A 15,792-nucleotide genomic window follows, 5' to 3' on the forward strand; every position below is an offset into this window, starting at 1 on the left:
TTACTGTCTCTGAACACTTCTGTCTCTGAGTGTCTCTGACTGTGTTCATCTGACTGTTTATCTGTGTGTCTCTGACTGTCTCTGTCTCCAACTACCTCTGTCTCTGAAAGTTTGAACGTCTCTGATTCTTTCTGTCTCTGACTGTTTCTGTGTCTGAATGTTTCTAACTGTGTCTGTGTCTCTGTCTCCGACTGTCTCTGTTTCTGTCTCTGACTATCTCTGTCTCAGACTCCGGGTTTCTCTATCTCTGACTGTCTCTGATTGTCTCTGACTTTCTCAGGCTGTCTTTGTCACTGTCTTCGATTGTTTCCGACTGTCACTGACTTTCTCTGATTGTCTCTGACACTGTCTCCGATTGTTTTCGACCGTCTCTGTCATTGGCTTTTTCTGTCTCTGACCATCTCTGTATTTGTCTCTGACTTTTACTTTGTCTATGAGGGAATTTATCAGAAGTGTTTGAAAGCAAAATTGTTCTAGTTGCCCACGGCAACCAATCAGAGCTCAAGTTTTATTTTCCACAGCTGATCTCTGATTAGTTTCCATAGGCAACTGGAACAGTTTTACCTCAGACATTTCTGATAAATCTCCTCCTATCATACCTCACACACATAAGCTGTGTTATATTCATTGCCTATAGTAACCAATCAGAACACAGAGCAACCGATCATGACCTGTGGCAAAACAGCAACCAATCACAGCTCAGCTTCTAACTGCCACAGCAGCCAGCAGACAATGGCTTCTTTATATGGTGGTTAATAAGTGCATTTTGGAAAGCGTGGGGTTAAAATTTCATGATAAAACCTAGTTTATGACGTTCATCGAGTCACAGAGAGTGGTTGTGTAAAATTTGTTGATAGTAATATGACGATGCAGATTCCTTTAGCGGACATACATACATACACTCAGCTTCATATATTAGATAGAGAGATAGTAATACATCCATATGACACCTTACTTCTTCAAAATTTGCTATTTATGAGCACAAAGAGACACAATAAATGCTCATACATAGCGTTCCCCAGTGCCATGCTGAGTATAAACATAAAAGACAACTTCTCAGACCAAAGAGTGCTTACATTTCTTGACTGCTTATGCCCATTGACTGTAAGGTTTATGAGCAGTGCTACAGGGACAAGAGGACTCCAGAAAGGTTGTGGCATACACACACAGACCTACAGTAGTAGCATCATGTGCAGCCCATTACAGTACGGATGCTGTAATCTACAATGGCCTGATATCATTTTGCTGTGCTTCTTTAGATTAGATTATGCCAGCTGTTAAACTGTTCCCTACATAAGCTGTTTGCTTAACTCTGGCACTGATGCAACACATTGCCTTGTGTATTGATTGCCTAAGATGAATGTGACCGAAACCACAAAGATCCAGCTGCAAAGCCACAGATTTAAACATTTAATATACATAGCCAGCGAGGATGACAGACGCATACTTTCATTTGTATTCAGATAAAGCACATAATACACTTGGTCGATATTGTAGTTCATTGTTCTTTGCCAAGATGTACAGACACACTATTCTTCTGTCCACCAGAAGGCCATCTGATTATATAAATAGCTTTTCACGGTCTACGGCTACAAAAAAGCATATAAATGATATAATGAAACAAACCCACTACATTCATTATTGTCACAGTTTACTCACAATGAAAATCAATGGTAAGCAGTCTTCAGCAATGTTCTTCCACTTCAAAATTTTAGTACAGGTAGGTTGATAATTCATCACTGACAAGAATACAGGTATTGGCTAAACCATTGATAAAGTTCAATCAAACAAGTATTCTTATGTAATAAATCCATTACTGAATCAAGTTATATTAGGCTGGTGTTCATATTGGTTGCACTGAATTTATAAATGTCTGTTACTTTTAAAAGAGAGAAGATCAAAATGTCTAAATAAATTAAAATTTCATAAAAGTGCTGAAAAGTGGTTGCCTTTCCTGCAAAGCCATTTCTTACATGACCTACTATATTCTAAATGGAGTTATGTTGGCACATAATATGGTAATAATGGAAGCCTAAATGGTAACTAGAATTATCACTTGGTTTCCTTAATGAAAAGTAAGTGAAAATCTTCTGCACATAGATGGGAACATTTATCATACGCTGATGTATGATAATGACTCCGCCCTTACAACGTTGGATACATCAGGTGGGAAGACTGTGTCATGATGGACCTTTTTGGGGTGGGGGGTAGGTGTTGGCCTGAGACCTGCGGAGGTCCAAGACAAGCAGAGACCTAAGAGCAGAGGACACCTCAGGCCTCTTGCGACCAGCAGCACTAGAAGCATCCTAAGACCAGCGCCAGCACCTCTTTTACCTACTGGTACCAACATCACTAGTGCCAGTACCTGCATGTCTGCCTATGAACATTGATGCCGAACACTGGCATAAGCCTGACAATGAACAAGCCACTAGGCTACATTGGAGCACAGGGCTACAGATGCACTACAGTGCTGGAACCTGGTTGCACACAACAACTGCGCCAGTGCCCCCTCCTGGCCAATGCTGATCTCACCATAACAAAGAGCTGGAAATTACCAAAAGTATTATCAAAAAATTAAGGTCTTTAAGAAATAAGCAACAAGCAAACAAAAATAGTCCATCGTTCCGATGTAAAATTAGGTTGGTTAGAAAGTGTTTCTCTTCATTGTTGGAAGTGGAAGCTCCTGTGCTAACATTTTCACAGCTGCTTATACTTCCAGCAATGAAGAAAAAATGCTTTTTAATCAACCAAACACATGGTAAAGTGTAAAACACATGCCAATATGCAGTGCTTTTAAAATGCCATGTGACTGCTCCCTTAGAATTAACCAATACATTTCAATAAAATGTGAATGAAAAAATGTAGAAATTAAATGAAAAATGCCCAAACTTTACAAGGGAGCACATTTATGTGCAAAATCTTAAACATTTACAGCATGTGAAATAATTCCAATTTACATGTTAAACCAGAGTCCAGGAATAAAATCCTTCCTCTGCACCTGCCCGTGGCCAGGTGCAGAATTACACCTAAAAAGTAGCAAAAGTATGCAAAAAAGTGATACAGAAGTGAAAATCACACGGCAAGGCGTACAAAAGTCTCAGTTAAAAGTAGCAAAAATAAGAAAAGAACAAGAACAATAAAGATACGTTTCCCCCAATGACCTTTATTCACTGTTAAAAAATCCACTACAGTCAATCTATACAATATACCTTCCAAATATGCAACCTGCACTTTTCTTACTTCTTCCCCATTTAACCAGTTAACAAGCTGAACTAATATGAATTAATGAGAAATGAGCAGGCTGAGCACCTTAATGCAACCAGTAATGGGCTGACTCAAGGGATCAGGCTCAGCTGGTCTTGGTATATTGTACATTTATTTTTATATTTCTGTGGAATCAAGTGCAGAACTTTTTATAATTTACCACAGGCTTAATCTTAAATGTAATGAAAGAGGCACTGTGGGTAGGTGGAAGATATCAGTTTATAAATTATTCATTTAAACTAGAAAACAATATCAAAATATAGAAGATGATGGGAGGCGGTATGTCAGTTGTGGAATGTGAAAAGCAGATCTTGACACAGATGGTACAGGTTAATTTTGTAAGCAGGCAAATATTATTCACAGTTCATTTTACAGATGGCTAGCTCTAAATGAGTCCCAAATATGTGACTTTTTTGAAAGTTATCTTGCATGAGTTAACACATAGCGGTGTGTGTGAAAAATGTGATTTAATATCATAGCACTTCATAAGTCCCATTAAATAAGTAGTTACACTTATTAACCCCTGTCACATTAACAATGCTAATATCCTCCGAGTGCTAAAATATGAGAACAAATGACTAAAAGTCAAAGCGCCTTTATTCTTTTTATATGCAAAAGTGTCTGTAGCCACTCAACGCCGAAACATGTTTTATTCAAAAGTAGATTAAAACTTGCATGCAAAATCAGGAGAATTAGAATATTTCTGTAAATGGGAGAGAACATTGTTATCTTTCTCGGTACAGAAGAAGCCTGCAGAACATTGCACAGGGAGATTTTACATGTAGTAAGGACATGATCAAAGCTTGAGATCCAGCTTACTCTAGCTTGATAACAATCATGTAGCCATCAACAGAAAGGATGGTGAGCTTACACAGGATTAGCTGTCACCTTGTGCGCGAAGGTAATTAATGAGCCATAGTGGTACATACCATCATCCCACCATGGACAGAACTGAAGGTTTTTGTTAAGGATGACTCTGCAGGAGTTGGAAAGGCAGACTCTTTGGGGAACAGATAATATATTGTTTTCCTTTGTTACATTTCTTTTACACTGCAAGTCTAAATCTTTAAATGTATTATTTGCTACAGAACACTAATAAACCAGGTAGACAAGGTGAAACATAACAATGAAAGAAGCCCGTATAAAGACTCTACTTTTTGTTTCGTTTTCTTATCTTGCTGGAAGATAAAAATGATCCTTCCATGTTTGTGATCTGTAGTCTGGTTACAGGGATCATTACTGAAATGATTCATTAGTTGTAAGAATCTAGTTATGGACCTTGTCTAAAGTCTGCCCTCACCATGCTGTGAGAACCAATTTACCAATGTAGACTGTACTGGTTTTCATCAAATGTTAAAGGGAATTGTGTTGCTAAGATTGTACCTCCACAAATGACTTTAATACATTTCCTCACATAACCCCAAACCATAAAAATGTTGCTACTTCATGACTGTAATTTTGCTACTATTATGAATCGTTATTGTCACGGTGTTCCCTCCAGTAGTCACAACAACTGCCTCCAGTAGCCAGTAGTCACAGTGATTCCACCAGTAGTCAAAACACCTGCCACCAGTAGCCAGTAGTCACAGTGAAGCTGGACAGAGGGTGGTAGAGTCATGGTCAGCGGTGGGTACTTATGTTGTGATATATCAAACAGCTAATGTAATGATTTGGGGTTTAATGTTATTTGAATTATATTGTTAAGGTTTTTTTTGGACTCCTATGTAATTTTAACTGTTTAATTTCATATATTAGCCTTGGAGATGTAACTATTCCCCCTTTGTGTATGTCAAACATTTTTCATATGTGTGTTTCCTTTTCAATGGAGTGACTATAATGAATTGTGGTAATAAAGATTTGTACAGATTATGGTGCTTGTTTAATTGAGTATATCATTGGATCTGATGTGGTTATTATAGGTTTATAGTGGAATAACTTGTGGTCCTCTCTCATATTAGGATAATAGCATTTTTGTTCCATATTGCTTTTTGGTAATATGCAGTGTAGTCACAGGAATGCCCCGAGTAGCCTCAGAGATGCCCTCAGTAGCCATAGTGAGGCCCCCTGTAGCAATAGTGAGGCCCCCAGTAGCCAGTAGTCACAGTGATACCCCCAGTAATCATAGTGATGTCCCCAATAACCAGTAGACACAGTAATGCCCCCAGTAACCAGTAGACACTGTGATGCCCCATTATCCAGTGGTCACAGTAATGCCCCAAGTAGTCCGTGGTCACGGTAATTCCAAAGATCAAATGGTTTACTTTATTTGGAATCGTTTTTGCCATGGTCCAAGCAGGATGCCACTGTATAATATTTCATGACTTGGATATCAACTGAGATCAATTGTTGGAGCTTAACTCCTTTATGACTGAGGGTCATTGGTGCCAGAATGTCCAGGTCAATTTTTGCAGTTCTGTTATGCACTTCTTTAAATGAGGATACATTTGTAAAAAAAATTACATATCAAAAAATGTTTACTTTGTTTTGTTTTTATGACATATGAGACTTGGCACCAATAATCTCAGTGATGCCAACAGAAACCAGCAAAGTGCTAGCCCCATTATCCAGCAGTCACAGTGCCTGCCTGCCTGCAGTAACAAGTAGTAATAGTGATGCCCCCAGTAGTCAGTAGTCACAGTGATGTCCACAGTAGCCAGCAGTCACAGTGATGTCCACAGTAGCCAGCAGTCACAGTGCTTCCCCACAGTAGCTAGTAGTCACAGTGATTACCCACAGTAGCCAGTATTTAAAGGAATGCCCCCAGTAGCCAGAGTGCTCTTCTTCACTCCAATCCAAGAACTGCAATGCAGGCGACATGTGATCACATCCTACACCCGCCCTCGCCAGGTCATCTTTGGCCATAGGCCCCTGCAGCCTTTGACTTGGCACAAGTGGATGCGTCATCACACTTCACCTGCGTCACATTTACTATGACACAGAATGGCTGCCATATGTTGGATTTGGGAGCTGCCATATGTTGGAGAAGGGAGCTTCTGCAGTGTTTCATTGCCTAAGACCTTCAGAAAACACATATTTCTGATTATTTGGATGACTCATGTTAAATAGTCCAAATGGTCCTGTTGAATGGTCCAGAGGAGTCGCAAACCCCCAGGTTGAAAACTACTTATTTAAATGGTTAAACATAACATTTTGAGTACCTGCAAAATACTGCAGACATATGGGCCTGAAAATCTGGCCTGAAATCTGTGGTGAGTACACATGTTATGTTGCTGTGGGTCATAAAAACAATTAAATCCACGGCTAAAGTCAACTTTTGTGCAGAAATGTTGCAAATGTGGAAATGATAAAGAGACTGTAAGGTATTGTGAAATAGTTTTTTTTTTTACCAATTACACTTGTACACTTTAGTCTGTTTTCAGTGCCTGTTACATTAATTTATAGTATCTTACAAGCCTCTTCTAAAATGAAGCAAATGGTGATATGGAAGTTTGATAATGGCTTAAAAAAATGATATGGAGGTGTTAATGTTCTTGCCTGCTAGGTATAAACCAGTCACACCACGTATCTTTTCTTGTCTCTTTGGAATCCAGCATGTGTGTAATAGGTGTAATAATGTGTACTGTACACTGACAATATTGGACAGAATTGGTCAATTTTTGCTCTATTGTTCTAGAAACAAAAAAAAATCTATTTATCTACATGTATCTGCTAAAAAGAATCATGAAATTGATCTTGAAAAGAACAATTTGTGCACTTGTAGGCATCATTCACTGAGCCAAAACAATAACTTAAAGGGGTATTCCGGGAATATGAACATCTGACACAAAAACCCATGATGCCATAAATAAATGAGTACAACAAAACTCAATGTCATTAGTCACAAAACGGAGCTTAAATAATTTGATTTTATGATTTACAAAATTTATGGCCTCTCTAAAGTAGGTGGAGTTATCACTAAGATGGCCGCCACTGGAAACTACAGGTTCCATGATCCTTTAGTCCTCAGTAACTCCTCCTACCACTTATGCTCTGCTAACAGTGATGATGTAACAGGTTTTCTTGCTCTGTTACCATAGTAATGATGTGTAACTGCCATCACAACAACACTGACCATACTGGATGCACTGCAACCAACCGACAACAGCCAAACGTAGTGGTGATCACATGACCTGCCCAAGCAGGTGCAGGACATGTGATGTGGACATGTGACCAGCGGCCATCTTCTTTCTGCGACTGACCGCGCGGAGGAAATTAACGGACTGATTAAAGGGCCAGTAGCATTTTAATTCTTCATTACAGTCTATGTCACCAGCATTTTCTGCTAAGGGAAGCAAAATTTTAAATAACAACTAATTAAACATTAGCTTATATTTTGAGTGCCCACTTGTATATGAATTATGCTGATTCCTGGAATACCCCTTTAAGCATTTGGTTCCAATAGCTACGAGGCCATTTTCATAGACAATGTCTCAGGGGGAAAAAAAACTAATATCAACCAACTACTGTTTATGCTATACTTGCAAGTTTGATGCAAAACCGGAAAGAATACAGGCGGCCCCCTACTTAAAAACACCCGACTTACATACGACCCCTAGTTACAAATGGAATTTTGGTAATTTATTGTACTTTAGCCTTAGGCTACAATGATCAGCTGTAACAGTTATCAAAGGAGTCTGCAATTAAGCTTTATTGTTAATTGTGGTTCTTATGACGATTCAACATTTTTAGAATCCAATAGTCATAGAGACACACAAAATTTTGCCTGGAGCTACAATTATAAAATATATAGTTCTGACTTACATACAAATTTAACTTAAGAACAAACCTTGCACCAAAAAAGGAATACAATGTACTGAGTATACTGCAATAACCTTTATTATACACATATAAAAATGTAAAACTTATGTCCCCTATAGACATGCATGGGAACGAGTGGTAGACAATACAGGAACAACAAACAGACAAAAGCAAAGCTCTCTACCTTAATAAAAGATGCTGATAAATCCCTATGTACATGCAGACATTAAATCAATACCAGTACATCCACATAAGACAATACAGTATATAGGGCCTGGGTAGTGGTAAAGTAAACAACGCCCAGGAAAAGCAAGGGAGGGTAGTAGGTACAAACCACAGGTAGGAGCAGAGACCCCGACACGTGTTTCGCCAATTCGGCTTCTTCTGAGACCCCAAATTGGCGAAACAAATTTTAGCTTTTTCGTTATTGGGGCCATGTGACGGCATTTATTTGCGGGATGAGAAGCTTTTTCCAGTTTTGCTATTTTGGGATTGGTATATCCTATTGTTGAAAATTTATGAACTTTTTTTTTAGGTCATGAGTAGAAAAGCATCCATTCTGTACTGGATTTAAAAAAAAATTTCTGTGTTCACCATATAGCCAATTACGGGGATACCATACTTAAATATTTTTTCTTACGTTTTACTGAATTTGCCAAATAAAACCCTAATGTGGGGAAAAATCTACTTTTTTGGCTACAGAGCTGGTGAATGGGTTGTTTTTTGCAAGACATGCTGTACTTTGCAACAGTATCATTCTGGAGTACATATGGTTTTTTATCACTTTGTTTTGCATTTTTTTGTGGGATTAATAAGGTAATGGCGGCTTTTTTAACTTTATTTACAGCGTTCATTGTACAGGTTAAAAAATTATTTACTTTTATTCTACGATTTGTTACCGATGCGGTGATAATATATATTTGGGTTTTGTGTTATGATTTAGACTTTTTTGTACATTATATGTTTTGGGGCTTATGGGCATTTTTATTGATTTATAAATTTATTTTTTAGTAAATAACTTTTTACAGGGTATTAGCAGTATCAGCTTATGCACATGCATAGGCTGACACCATGCCTTTAAGATGACGTCAAAGAGGCCATCTTAATGTTACTGCCTTCAGGCATCCCTGGGGTCCTGATGGCAAAGTCAGCGCCCCCAAAGACAGTGCATGCGGGGGGAGGGCCATTGTGGGGAAAAGAGCCCCCTAAAGGCAAGTTAAATACCACGTTCATGCTGACCATGGTATTTAATGGGTTAAGCATCCACAATCGGATCTGCAATAAGATCTGTCAATATTTTTACACAGTGCCTAGTGTTACATTCATGACATGTGAGCAGTGACATCATCGCAGGTCATTTATCCTTCTAAGAATAGCAAACTGTACACCATGTATGTGATTACATAAGATTACAGCAGCCTCCATGGAGGATGGAAAGGAGTAGAAGTTCATATAGGCTGCTGTGACTATATGTGATCAGATACATGCATGGGGTACAGTTTGCTATTATTAAGAGGCTAATGTACCTGAGATGATGTCACCCTAGTTACATGACATGAACTGTGACCAGTAAGGAGGCATAAGGCATGGGGGTCTCAGATGGGAGGGGCCAGATGATCAGGACACACACCCCTCTGATGCAAGGTAATATAAGATAAAAGGTGATTTATGTGGATGTAAGCAAAGCAAAAATTAGCTAAAAGAAGGGTGTCAGTCAGTTAATAGGGCTCTACAGGAACCTGTCACCGGCCATATATGTGCAAATGTGGTGACAGGATCCCTTTAAGATTGCTGGGAGTCTGTGCATGGGAGGTATATACTGTTTTAGTCAGAAGACACTTGCCATTAACTGACTGATATATTTACAGTGACAGCTCATGGGCACTGCCATATTAATGTGATCATCAAGGGAACTGCTCAGTTGACATGACAGTCTGTAGCCTCTGTGAGTTTCCACGGCTTGTCGTTCAGCCACATCTATTATCTATCATACCAAAGGTAGACAGTATTAGAAAAGCTGTATGTTCACAATAGTTGTATTGCAGTATATAGCATAGACATACACATCACTTAGGGATCAAGCACCCTAGGGGGCCTGAAAAACAAGTTAAAAAAAGGTCAGCTTTTTTGCCACGGTTAAAAGCTTGGATCAAAAGTGAATAAAAGATCATACAATCCTCAAAATGATATCAATTAAAATGTTGTCACACCAAAAATGATACCTTACACAGCTCCATAGACTGAAATATGAAAAAGTTATGGACGTCAGAAAATGATAATACAGAAAAATGTGGGTATTGAATAGTTTGTTGCAGTTGCTATGGGGCCGTTGCTATGTGTGTAACAGTGTATAAATGTGTGAGAATACAAATATGTAGATTTTCTTAACAGATAGGAGGGCCCCATACTGAAGCCTACTACGGGGCCCTGCCTCTCCTAGTTACGGCCCTGGTTAATAAAATGATACATTTCTGTGATCATATTGACAGAAGAATAAAGGGGAGGTGTCATTCATTGGAAACACAAAGGGGTACATTTACTAAGGGTCCGCACACCGCATTTCCGTCGTGTTTCCCGACTATTTCTGATTTGCGTCACATTTAACAGGGGTTTTTGGTGCACGCAATTGAATATTGGCGCAATCGCCCGCCAACTTTCTTGCGACACAAATCAGAGGGCGTGGCTGTTGGACAACCCAACTGATTTGGACTAAGCACAGGATTTAAAATTCAAGTTGTGTTGCAAGACAAGCACTAACATGCACCGGGTCGAAGAAGGTGAACTCCGGCGGACCTGAGCGGGGAAGCAACACAAGCAGGATATCAGGCACACAATATTGGTGAATTGCACCGACTTCATCCTCGCCAGACAGTCTGGATCGGGGATCGCGACAGGACTGGGTAAGTTAATGTGCCCCAAAGTGCATGATTAAATGAAGCATTTTTTGTAAATTTCACCAAATTTTTTCTGCAGAAAACATACCCTCATACATCTGTAAATGTAATCTGTAAAAGATATTGCTTCTGGAAGGTGGGGAGTAAAAAAAAAAAAGAAAAAGGACTGAATTCTCGAAGGGTTTAGGAAATTTATTAAAAAGTTTACTATCGCCTGCACTATTCCTTTCTGAAATAAGAAGATAGTTTCAATTTAGTTACGCTTTAAAACCTGCAGAACATTTCTTTATTTATTTTTCCAAAACTGTTCTGAACAGAACAAACTATGTTCGAGAAAAAAGAAACTAGCCTGAAAATGACTTTGATATTGTTTTGATGCTTTAAGAAATAATCAGAAAATATAGGCTTTTATTAAAATGACTTATAAGTGTGGTTCATAGTATGTAAAACAGTGATAAGCGTATGCTAATAGAGCCGGACTGATTCAAAATATGCATGCTGTGCAGAACAAATTGCCTGCCTCCATAAGACTATATGATGGAAAATAATATGCATCCTTGTTTTGCCTGGAATGTCTAGCAATAATGAAATGAGATAAGCTGCATAATATAGAACATATTATAGCTTTCTATACCCATTTCTAGTAAAACTAAATAATTCCACCAAATGTACATCCAGTCTGCAGACGAATGCAAACTTTTTTTTTATCACAATTCCTGTTAGGTTAGTTGCACACATGGCCGATCCTCAGCTTTTAAAAACGGACATTAAATCAGTTTTTCACAGCTGAAATGCATCCGTTTTTCACAGATCCTCATAAGCTATGGCCTATGGGTGAAAAACAGACAATCTCTACTTTATAATGGAACAGGTGCACAGTGCATGAAATAAGCATTGATCCATTAAAAAGGATTGCATTTAGCGCAGCCATTTTTTTGAATGGATGACACATGGTCATATGCATCTAGCCTTAACCCATATTAACTTCTTATCTTACAAGCAATAAACCATCAGGTATAGTGCATTTCAAAAAGCCATAATTGTAGGAGGACATTAATGTAAAAGCAGTAACCAGTTATGCTATATTATAGAATATGTCATAAATGTCTGGTGTTATATGTCTTCTGTCATTTGTCCTGAAAGATAAGGAACCAGCCATAAATGCTAGCACTCACCCCTAGCTTAACCCTAGCTTCAAGGTTACAATGAAGAATGAACTCCCAGCAACAATAAATTTACCATCAAGTTAATGTTATAAATACCAAAAATATTTTGAGGCTAAAAAATAATATATAATAATAAAATATAATTATATATAATTATATTTATAAAAAAGGAAAAATTATTATAACATTTGACATACAGTATTAAAAGGAATAATATATAAAATACATAAGCCATGACCGTTTTCCTTCTGTACTATTACCCAGGCTCCTGTGTTGACTGTGATCATACCTTTGCATAAAGCAATCTTTCCAATATACACAGGAACTCGCTTTAAATCTGCATTTTAGTGATTTCTCTATGGATTCTATAGGAGAACAGAAATTGCTGAGGGTCTTTGCCATAGTATTCAGCACTAGGCATTTTCAGATGCAATCACACTATCATTACAGCAACATCTGACAATGCCTTTCAATTCTTTTAGCAGAACATCATCACCGTGACAGCGCATTCATCTTTCATGAGGTGGGAATACAACCTATTCTAAACAGGACATCCACCAAAATACAAACAGGATGGTGACCACACATCACATGTTCTTCTATTTATCTGTGACATACCATTCAATCCAATCAATCATACGCCACCTCCCTGTCCTTGCTCTGCACATGTCCTTATTCTGAATGTATTTAGCTTTCCTTAACCCAGCATGTGGGCAGAAAATGCAGCTCTCCTGATTTCGCCAATCTAGCAAAAACAATTTTGGCAAGGTGAATCTTAATTAACGCTGCATGGCCCACAATCAGGCAAATTAAGCATAATCTGGATTGCAGAGCTGCTGTAGTTAAAGACTGCCTTTCCTTTCATTTCCTGAATACACAGCGGTTCCTTCACTGCTTACCAAGTGCTTATGTTATAAGGTCTTAGAAGAGTGATTTTACAGTGTAAAAAAACCCAACTTGTAATGTCAGATGTCATCTTCTGTCTAAACTATGCTAGTACCAGCTGCACAATTGGCGCTGGTTATTTCCTTGATACTAAATGACAATGGACCATCATACTGTAGCCTCATAAGCTGGCAGTATATATTGTGTCACTTCACCAAATCCCTTTGTATAGGCAGATGTTACAAATAAAAAAAAAACCCTGTAGGAATTAAATTTCTTTTGCTATCTCACAAGCTCTTGTTATGTTTGCCTGTCTTTTGGAAATATTTAGAACTGTCAAGATTATTTTTTTTTACAACAATATATTTAAACAATAGTAAACACTCGTTCTTTATCCAGCTTCTAACCTACATAATGGATGATTAAGGACACATTTTCTAGAGGACCTTAGTGAAGATCCTACATTTTAAAGGGCATGATGCTTATTCTTTCTTATGAAATTTCAGCATCAATTTCACACAAAATGTTCTGCCTATTATACTCCAATAAGTTTATGGAAAAATATTATGTAGTATTGTGTATCATTAGCTATGGAGAACTTAAACATTTTCACTTTAAATGCAGTGAAATAGACACAGAATGCAATTTTTAGGTTGAAGGAATCAGGTACATAACAAATGTATATATTTTGGTTATATACAAGGTATATATATATATATATATATATATATATATATTAGCTAGCAAAAAAAAATTATATACATGAAACCCGTAACTGTGTCATCCTTCGGTTTACAGAGCTGCGTAATAATTTTGTGGGACCAGCTTACATTTTCCTTGATACTATTGGGAATATTGGGAATTGTATGACCTTTAGATATTTATTTGTTATTAATTTGATATTTGTTATTTATTCAGATTTGTATGGGTGGCAAAATTGTGAAAAAGCAGTGATTCAAACATATCCCATGATGGGGACCCATGTCCGGTTGCCATTTGGTTGCGATTGCAGTTCCTAACAGGTTAATTGCCACAATTGGTTCCAACACTAACTGTGGCAGTTAACGGCAGGTGTCTCTTGTGCAAGTATAGTTACGTTATGGTGGCTGTAAAGGGACCAACATCTACCAATAATGCGACAGTCCCCCAATAAAAAAAAAAAAGAATTGGAAATGCAATTATTAGAGAGCTCAACCCCAGACTGTAAAAAACAAGAAAGCAAATTATACTATATTCCACTTTCTAAAACAAATTAGCTTATTTTGATTCTGGTAATGGCATTTCTGTCTTTTCTCTCTGTCACATGCACTTAATCTCCCCAATACATCTGAGAGATGATTAATGTTCTTGATAACACACATTTAGGAACAAACACGCTGATGCAATGTCTCCATAAAGTGACTAAACATGTTATAGAAATTACTGCATAATCTAAATTGGATTTGAAGAGTCAGAGATCACTCCACAATGTCTGTGGTGAATAAATGAATGAATAATTGTTGACTTGATGGCTAAAAAGAAAAAAAAAAAAACACTCCAAATGAAGCAAATGTCAAAAGGGAATTGAATTTATTTCCACAGGCAAGTCTGCCTGAATGTCACATTTTAATAACACCAAAGCAGTGGATCACTATTGCAGAAGCGCTCAGCTAATACAGACAAATACCGGGCAACATACAAGATAGGTTCTTTAGATTTGTTCTTAAGTTGAATTTGTATGTAAATTGGAACAGGTATATTTTGTGAGTGTAGCTCCAGCCAAATTATTTCTGTCCCTGTGACAATTGGGAATTCAACATTTTGGGTTGTCACAAGAAGAAGGAATAACAATAAAGGTTATTGGCAGACATGTTTGATAATTCCTATATCTGGCTCTAAAGTTCAGTAAATTATCAGCATCAAGAGGTCCATCTGTAGCTGGCAGTCGTTTGTAAGTCAGCGTCCTTAAAGGGGTATTATCATTTCACCAAATAAATGTTATCATTGGTATAATGGAAAGTTATACAATTCTCCAATATACCCTTTGTATTAATTCCTCATGGACTTCTAGATCTCTGCTTGCTGTCATTCTAAAGGAAGCTTCATTGTTTATTTCCAGTGGACAGAAATCTGTCCATGGTCACAGAGGTGCACGGCTCGTTATATCACACAGCTCTGATTACTCTCTGTCATACTAACAAGCTGGGCTCCTGTGTGACATCACATGACCATGGACAGATTTCTGAAAACCATGAGGAATTGAGCAAGTATATTGTAAAATATATTGTATAATAATACAAACAATAACATTCATTTGCTGAAATGGGAATACCCCTAGTCCAATGGAAGTCTCCACCTTGCAAGCTTTCATACATACATCCCCTAACCTTCCATGACTGGAGGAATCCATCACTGTCTAATAAGGAAATGTTTATAAATAAAGATATCGACATAAATGCAAAAATAAATCATATAAAATACAATGGAATACATTTGTTTTGTTAAGCTTGCACAATACCAACTTAATATGCAATAATATTAATGAAGTGCTCAGCTGAGCAAAACATATAATTAAAAATAAATACAAATCATGTTTTTTTTATAATTAGCAGTGACAGAATCTCTACAAGCGCATAATTTATGAAGCTACATAAATCACATTGGCTCAGATAAAATGCTGCCAAGACTCAAATGTTCATTTCTTATTCTCTATAAAGGGAATGTTAATGAGTAATATCTGCTCAGTAAATTATCACTTGTCAGCAATATCAACACCAGGCTGTCATTACATCCATATACCTAAATGCAAAGCCCTAAGCTATGTTACATGTTCTTCTTCCTGCATT

General features: G+C 37.6%; 2 protein-coding genes across 6 annotated transcripts in view; one reads left to right on the forward strand and one right to left on the reverse strand.

Annotated features, from left to right (window-relative positions):
• Nucleotides 1-15,792, reverse strand: part of IMMP2L (inner mitochondrial membrane peptidase subunit 2) — a 734,073-nt gene that overhangs the window by 396,007 nt on the left and 322,274 nt on the right. The window lies entirely within an intron of this gene.
• Nucleotides 1-15,792, forward strand: part of LRRN3 (leucine rich repeat neuronal 3) — a 47,352-nt gene that overhangs the window by 11,559 nt on the left and 20,001 nt on the right. The gene's annotated exons all lie outside the window — the stretch shown is intronic.

This window comes from Engystomops pustulosus, chromosome 4, assembly GCF_040894005.1.
Source record: "Engystomops pustulosus chromosome 4, aEngPut4.maternal, whole genome shotgun sequence".
In the NCBI taxonomy this organism is placed as follows: Eukaryota; Metazoa; Chordata; class Amphibia; order Anura; family Leptodactylidae; genus Engystomops; species Engystomops pustulosus.